Raw genomic sequence first — 8,515 nt, 5'->3', positions numbered from 1 at the left:
AAATAAAATATCTTCTTCAGTCCATGCCTATTGTTGTTTTTATTTTTTTTTTATTTCTTCCTTAAGTTTCCAGCTCTTTCTGGATCTGTTGTACTTTACTCTGACTTCTGTGGCTTCTCTTAATTATAAAAGGGCTTAGATTCTGACAATGAGGCACAGAGACAGGCAATGGCACCATCATTCAACACAGCTAGTTCAAAAAGTCTTTAAATGAGATCTGTCACTTCCCCCTTACCCTTCCACAATTTATAGAAGGAAAATCTCAATCTCTACTCACACTTTTCCCCTTGTAAACCATATAGTGACAGTTCAAAATATAAATCAAACTTGAATGGTTATAGAGGTGGAGCTGGACTCGACATGCCAGCCTCATATGTTACCTCAGCTTTGTGTCTATTCATCAGTGCACTTCCACATAAAACAAAACAAAACAAAACAAAAAAAAGTAGGGAATATCTTTGCAATGCAGAGCTCTCAGCAAGCCCTTGACAGGGAAAGAGAATTATACAGGAGTTCAGGAGGATTTGTTGTTTCCTTTCACTGCCCCTAACATTCTCTGCCTTTGCAGTGGAAGCTGCTCAGATGGGGACCACAGTCCCACAGATCTATTCCCTTTCCTTCCAAGGAGCAGCAATGACACGGATACAGTCCCACAGGTAGCCAGCACGTAGTGGCTTCCTGTAGCACACCCAGGTGACCAAGAGATGAGCTGGCCAGCACCCAGCCACGAAGGGCAGGTGATGGTAATGTTCTGCACAGTTTTACTTCATGAGCAGCCCTTGTGAAATAATGGAGCTGACCAGTCTGTGGCGTACTGCTTCTTAGCACAACTTAAAGGCTTTAGCTTTACTCTTTCTTTATTTCTCTCCATTCATTTATTCTCTTGTTCTTCTAAAATTTACTGAAAGGAAAATACTGTTTGTTATTTGTAAAAGGCAATTGACTTTTTCTGGTCTGAGAAATGGATATGGTCGGATGTAATAAATTTCCATGAAGAGATGTGCAAATATGTGTTCATATGAAGATTTAAAACAGAGAGAACAACCTCCTGGGCTTACCATTCTAATACTTTCTAGTACTGTGGCCTTATTATTTATATGCTAACAAGCTGAGGTAGTCATTATAATTTACATTTGGCCTACATACCAAATTTAAATTGAAGGTATGTCTACTCTGAAGTCCTGCATGCTTTATAGATACTACACTAATCAAAAGAAGATGAGAGTGAGAGAGGGAATCCATGCACCTCCCTCAGCTTTCACAGAGACAGGTAGAAATAAGGCTATTTCTTGCTCTCTTTCCAGTGAGGCAGGCAAGATTCCTGTTCTGGATTCGTGCATGTGCTCTGTAACCCATGTGCTGTGCAGTAGATTTGCACACGTGATCAGATGGAGGCATCAAGCACAAGCCAGGCTGGACATACGTGAGACATCTGAGCAACACATGGCCATGGTGGGTGCAGCCTGTTTGGGATGGGTCCTTTTCTGGCTGCCTGTCAGCAGCAGTGCTTGGCCAGAAAAAGGGCACTGCGTCCACAAAAGTGATGCAGAAACGTAACCTTGTAATTCATTTGCTCCTGGGCAAAAAATAAAAAATAGACCAGAGAGCTGCAACTGTGGGGAATGATTTTTGTGCTATCCAGTGTGCAAGCCTGACAAGTTGAAAGTGAGCAGTACTTTCAACAGATTCCTGAAAGGAGAAGCTCCCTGTCACTGCCAGAGCCTGCAATGCTGCTTTGCTTAACCCAGTGTGACACAGACTGCTCCTTCTCTTTTTAGATAGCATGGGTCTTATTCAATCCAAAGAATTCAAACCTCCTTTAGAAACTAATTCCCCAATTACTGAAATACAGCAGTCACTCAACACCAGCAGCAGAAGGCCCCAAACAATTTCTGAGTGATTTTGCTTCCCTGGGCAGCTGGACTAACCAAAGGACTGCAAAAGGGAAAGCTCCACAGTTTAACATTTCAGAAAATAATAAGTATAACGTATATTTGGATTTAGTTAAAACATTGGATGTATCACTGCTACATCAGGCCTTGGCTTTAAGATATCAAAAAGTTTAACCATAATAAGCTTTGGACACCTTGCTTTTTTCTTGTTTGTTGGCTGAGATTTAAACCAGAAATACAAGCTACATACAGGTATTGTAAAGAATCCCAGAAGTGCAGATTTCTGATGCTACCTTGTAATGTAGCTTCATAAAAGCATCTGAAGCTTGTCTGCACTGCCTGCCCAGAAATGTAGCTGATGACTTGAAGGTGCCCTTTGACAATGTGTGACTTCTGGCTGCCTGAATTCCACCCCAAGCTTTATTTGGTCTGGGGCGAGGAGGACAGAAATGTTAACTGCCACTTGCTCACTCTCCCAATACTTTTGAAAAATATTGAAAATAAAATTAATTGTCTGCCTCTTTCAAATGGCTGAGGGGCAAGATGTGAGGATCAAACTATATACTGACATAAAAGAAGAATGTCTGGGATCACATTAAAAAAACAAATTTCTGAGTTGTGATAAGCAATAACCTTTCTATGCTGTGATACAGATGTAAGTCACATAGTTTGAGGATGAATCAAATCAAGAAGTTACACTGACTCCCAATAAAGTTCCGCAAATAAAATTTGGAATTGCCATGCTTTCATTTCTTTTTTAAAGAATACCTTATGGAAGCAGCTATATTCCAATTCATACTACGAGAGATCAAAAGAACAAAGGTTAAAATAATATCTTCATCTCTAGAATAATTGAAAGCTATATCTTAACCTTCTGCCTAGTAATACCAATATGGATTCCAGCAAGAAAGCAATTGGAAAGAATTAATGCGTCAGTTACAGCTCATGTGGGATACCAACACTAAAATTCATTAATCATAATTTTATAGTTATTGTATGGCATCACTACAGAGCACTGTTAGTACTTATTTATTTATTTTTTTAATAATGAATCTGCAGGCCATTATATTGTTTTTCTTTCAAGTTAAACTTTACTGAATTTCTACATTTTGTAATTAATTTGTTGAGGACCAGAATCAGGCACAGTCATTTTTATATTTAGAAGAAGATACATATTCTCAATCTTACCTCTGCCTTGGCATGTTTTTCTATCCAGTGAATAAAAAACTGTGCTATATAGATGTAACATACATGTATTTCTCTCTGTAAAAAAAGGCATTGAAAGGTATTTAAAGACTGAAAAATATACATCCGCTATGTTTGTAAAAGTATGGCCCAGTGTGCCAGGCTTCTTAATAATGTACCGTATGGGTGATAATCATAAAAATAAAGTCAACAGTTAAAACACAACAGTAAGTATGAAGAATTTATATTTTAGGGTGGGATAAAGGGTTGTGTGTAATCAGTGAAGGCTACTTAATGGCAACAATGAAGACTGGCTGAATCTCTCTCCTTAGGATGTGAAGTACCTTGAATGTCCCTTAGGAAACAGATGTACATGAGGAATATATATTTTCATTTTTGTTGTTCATTTGTTTCAGCTTCAAATGAATGAAGAGGGTCAATTTTGGGAGCTAAGTTAGATCTAGCAAATAAAAAAGAGAAAGAAAACTATGTGTGCAATGGAAAGATCTTACCAAATGGATCTAAATCCTATGGTAGGTAATTTGATCTAATTTTTGCAGAAAGGCAAATGCCAGATGTTTGCTCCACTTTGATCTTAATAACACTTAAGGCTGCAGACAATAAGATTGGTTTAAAATTTATTGTCTCTTTGATTTCTCCATTCTAATGCTTTTTAAATTCTTTACACAAGACAGATCTATATATAGGCAACTGGGGTGGCATCAGAAGCATTGTATACTTAAGACATTCTTGAAAACCTCAGTGTGGAACAGTGTTTGCTGTTTTATGCATCAAAACAAAGCCAGATTTTATACAAGCAACATTCAATTTTCTTTTTATTATAATATCTCTTTTTATTTTGCATATGAAATTCTGACTTGCATCTGTGGCACAGCTCCTTATATGCTTTTATCTTTCAATAACCTTATTAGAAGCCAAGACAATATATTAAATCAAAATTAAGCAGCAGGAGTTGAAAGAAAAGTTAATCCCTTCCCTTGCATTGGGAGTGTAATCCATGTAGATCTTTAACTTCACCTTTAAGTAGCATTCAGGATTCTTTGTCTACAGAATATGTTTTAGAAGAATGGACTCAAGTGAAAGCCTCTGAGGAACCGCAACATCTAGGAGGTCTTGCCTTGAGTTTGGATCTTCAGGATCCAAAGGAGGCCATTGCTCTGTGAATATGATAATAATAAGAAGCCTAAGGCTACTTAGTAAGTGCTCTCAGGTTTCTAGCAGAGTGTCTTATATATTTATTATTACTGAGAAACGATGACAAGCAAGTGAGACTGGGAACAAACAGTAGAGAAAAAAACAATGATTAGAAGGAAACAAATAGAAAAAAAAAGTTGTGGTATTCAGCCCGAATATCTTATCATAATTCTCTGGCGTAGTTCAGAGACATCTGTCCTTCATATCCGTGCATGATGTCTTTAAACAATTGTTTTCATTCTGCTCAGCCCAGTAACCTGAAAGTTCAAAAAGTCAATTTTCCTCTGAAGGAAATTCTGACTTCTGATGGTGATGAAAGTGCCAGTGCTCAGCAAACTGATTGGACAGATGCCCTGGCAGATTTACTTCAACTAGTAGTGTAGAAGGGTTATCAAAAGTCAAGGGCCTCCCCACTCCTTTACCACAAATTTTAGTTTTCACAACAACGTTCTTCATAAAACAGCAAAGAACTTCCTTTATTTAGAACCCAGTATTTTCATTCATTACCAGGAACAAAACACTATACACCCATGTATAATAATAAATATTCTCTTCCTATCACATTACTATGACAAGTGAAAAGATTTCCAGTTTCCTCACACCAGGGGAGAAGCTGGGCAAATGAAAAATCTCCTCCAGGGAGAATTGCCTTAGTTTCATATATGTCTTCTCATCTTTTCTTCATCATCTTTTTCTCATCCCCAGAATGAAAATGTCTTTAATGAAGTTTAGTGTCTTTATTCATCACAAGTACACTGAAGAACTCTTTGCTAAGTCCATGGCACCTCTGGTCAATCTTCTCTAAGGCAAGCTATACCATCTGTCCCATTAGAAAAGACTGGAAACTAAGTCATGCAGAATATAGAGGTTTAAATGGCATTTGATTTCAATTAAGAGGAGTGCTTTCCTAAAGAGGCAAGATGTTATAAGACTCCGACAACCTTTTGCAACACCAGCCTTTGTGCATCATAATTGAAAGGTGTGCAAATGCTACCCCATGAAACTTAATGGAAGCCCCACAAGGAAAGATTTTAGTCTCAACATTTATCTTTACCAACACATGGAACCACCTTGATCTGTTTTTACTGTTGGTGAAAAAAGAAGGTAGTGTCTATTTCACAGGATAGGATAGGAAGTAAGAGTCAGCGTGATGGATGGTGGAAAGAAACAGAGGGCAAGAGAGAAGAAATATGTGCATCAGGTACTGATCTTAAAGATGAGGTCTAGTCTGCTGTCAGAATGTGTATAAATAGCTTATTAATAACAGGAGTGATGTATTGGCATTAGTGTGAGAAAACGTATCGCGTACTCACATAAAAGACATCTGGGCAGGGTACAGCTTATATTTGTTAGATATTTATTATCTAAATTGTCTATTATCTATTATTATCTGTTTAATATTTATTGTTATTTGTTGAGACTACACAAGAACAAATCAAATACAAATCAATTCCTGTGGGAATATTTACTCACCCTAAGTCCTTTACTGAGCAGATTGCACTGCACTAACCTCTGCCATCTTTATCAAATCTGTCACATTCACTTCCTGGGAGTTTATCTGCATGCCAGTGTGGCAGAGAGATCTCAGATAGGCTTAACATTTACCAATGATAATTGAAATGCAAAAGCTCAATGTTTGTTCTTTATCTAATATCAGTGGGTAAGATAAACCTTACTTTTTGTCCAATATAGGGAAAAACAAGTGTTATCAGGGAATTTTTCCTTTAATTTTCTCTGAAAATTACATTGATTTATTGAGTGTTCCAATGTCTAGGAACATTACTTGGCTCTCTCTCCAGTTCTCTTTCTGCTTAACTTGTTTGTCCCACCAAGTTGCTCATTTTCCATCTGGGACTAATATATTGAAAAAAGGAAGACAAAAATCACTTGGTGAGGTGATGTGTGGAAAGGATTTTTATGCTGAGGAGAGTTCTCTGGAGCATGGGTAAAGGTGCTACCTATACCTCTTGCCCTTGCAATAGAATGAATTCAGGGAAAATGCAACAACAGGAATGTATCTGCAGGTGTCAATCCTTGATGTAAGTACAACAGCTTCCTGCTGAAACCTGTTACTGTCTGTGCCAATACTACCAACTTCTCCTGGGAAGCAATCTGGTTTATTGCTCCATTTCTAGATTTTTTTTGATGATCTTTAAAAAATGCTTCATTCAGTGTTGCACTCCTTGCTTGATTGAAGCACCTAAGTCTCATCTTCTGTGACTTCCAATAAAATAAGTTGTTCTTTGATCTGTTATTTCTTTTGTAAATAAAATTAGCATTGGGCACCATGTTTTGGCTCTGGATTTTTCAGATTTCTGAGGCTTGCCTTAGATTAGTTTGCTACTGAATAGCACATTGACTGATAACTTTGGAAATAGCTTCTGTGGACTGTGCTTGTAAGAATAAGCTAAAAACAGAATTTGTTCAAATGGAATGCTACAAAGGAGCAACAGGCTGTAGGCTTTCATCAGGGCTTCTTGTTGGCCAAAACAAACTGGAAGCTGGGGTGGCAGTTCTAATTTTTCCAGTTTCTGCCTTAGTCTGTTTGGCCTTGCATAAAAATCTAACCTTTTAGCACAACCTCGGGCAGGACTTGTTTTTTGCAGAATGTAGAAGCTGCCAGAGTTTATCTATGGGGCTGTGTTTGGGGAAGGACTTCCATAATGTAAAACCTGGAGTGCTTATTACCCTCTGAGTTGAAATCGGATGTTACTCCCTGAGGCACAGGTCAACATGTCCGTCACGCATAGATGAGACTGTCTGCTCCTCTCGGTTGGAGAGGGATGTTATTTTCTTAAGGAGCAGGATGTTATTCCTAGAGGTCTGCCCCTTAATAGGGTCAAGAGTAATATTTTATGGCTAATGTTTATGATTAATTTTGGCTGTGGCCTTTCCTTTCAGAATTTCTGTGGTGTCAATTCAAATCGGTAAGGGGGAAGCCTGACAAGGTTAAGGCGTGAACCATATACTCACTTTTCCTTCCAAAGTAAATACTACAACAACAATGCACATGGGAACCAAGCAGCACATTCCTAAATCAAACCAGAAGATTAACGCAAGGAACTAAAACAGTAGGATTCAAGAGGGTATGCTTTTGCCCTTGTTTTTCTTTTTTTTTTTCTTTTCAATCCAAAGGATACGTTTTCAGAAGGATATCTTGGGAATTTGCTCAACACAACCAAGGAGCAAAGAGGGCAGATTGGCATCAAATTTCTTGTGCTCACACTACTTAAAAAGTAATATTGTCTTTGTCCCTTTTCCCTCAAAAAATGTCCATTAAAGTAAGGTGAATGATTCTCAGCTGTTCAATGCTGTTTAAAGGAAAGAACATGCTAGCATCAAAGTGTGATGCAAGTTTATTTTGAATGTATGTTAATCTTGCTCTTGGAAAATATCCAGATTTTCTTCCTGGCTTTGAATAGGATCTTTAGCCTCATATGCAAGCCATTCTCTTTTTATGAATCTTAAATCTCTTCCCAGCTTCTGGAAACACTGATTTCTCTTCACATTTTTCAATAATGCAATTTGTTCAGAATAAATTTGCAGATTGACTTGATTTGATACTTTAGAAGATATTTAAGACTAAAGACATGGGAAATTTCTTTTAAAATATCAAGACCTCCTTTTTGTTATCAGGACATGGTGTGTGAGAAGAAAGAAATGCATAGAAAGAAGACATATTCTTATGGTATTGCGAAAATGTCAAAAAATATGCTATTACATGTAATCCATAAAGATGATGACTGCAGAAGTATGTAGGTCGGAATTTTACCTTTGATGGTCTGTTGTAGTTTTTGCATTTGAAATACATCATCAAAGCAAAGAGAAAAAAATTGTATGAGAACTCCTGATGATGACTTTAAGTCAGGATTAAAAGGGCAAAATTCATGTGATGAAACACCTCTTTTCTCTGTTTCTCTTTGCCACTACTAACTAATTTCTGTAGTCAGAGGATACATTTAGCATACATTCCTTCTAAATTCAAAGAACTTAAAAAATTCAAATCTTTAAAATTACTGAACTTCAGTCTCTAAGAATAACGTACAGGGAATTTATACATCTCAAAAATTAAAAGCATACTGTGATAATTAAAACCCTATTATCCCATATCATGAATGCATGTTCTCCCCTGAACATTTGCATTGTACTACCTATCTCACAAAGAAAGGGTGCATATGACTGCTTCGAGTCACATATAAAAGTAGCACTGCCAGCCTTCATCA

The sequence above is a fragment of the Phasianus colchicus genome, chromosome 5 (assembly GCF_987193195.1).
Source record: "Phasianus colchicus chromosome 5, bPhaCol1.hap1.1, whole genome shotgun sequence".
Classification (NCBI taxonomy): domain Eukaryota; kingdom Metazoa; phylum Chordata; class Aves; order Galliformes; family Phasianidae; genus Phasianus; species Phasianus colchicus.
This window is presented reverse-complemented; position numbering follows the sequence as displayed.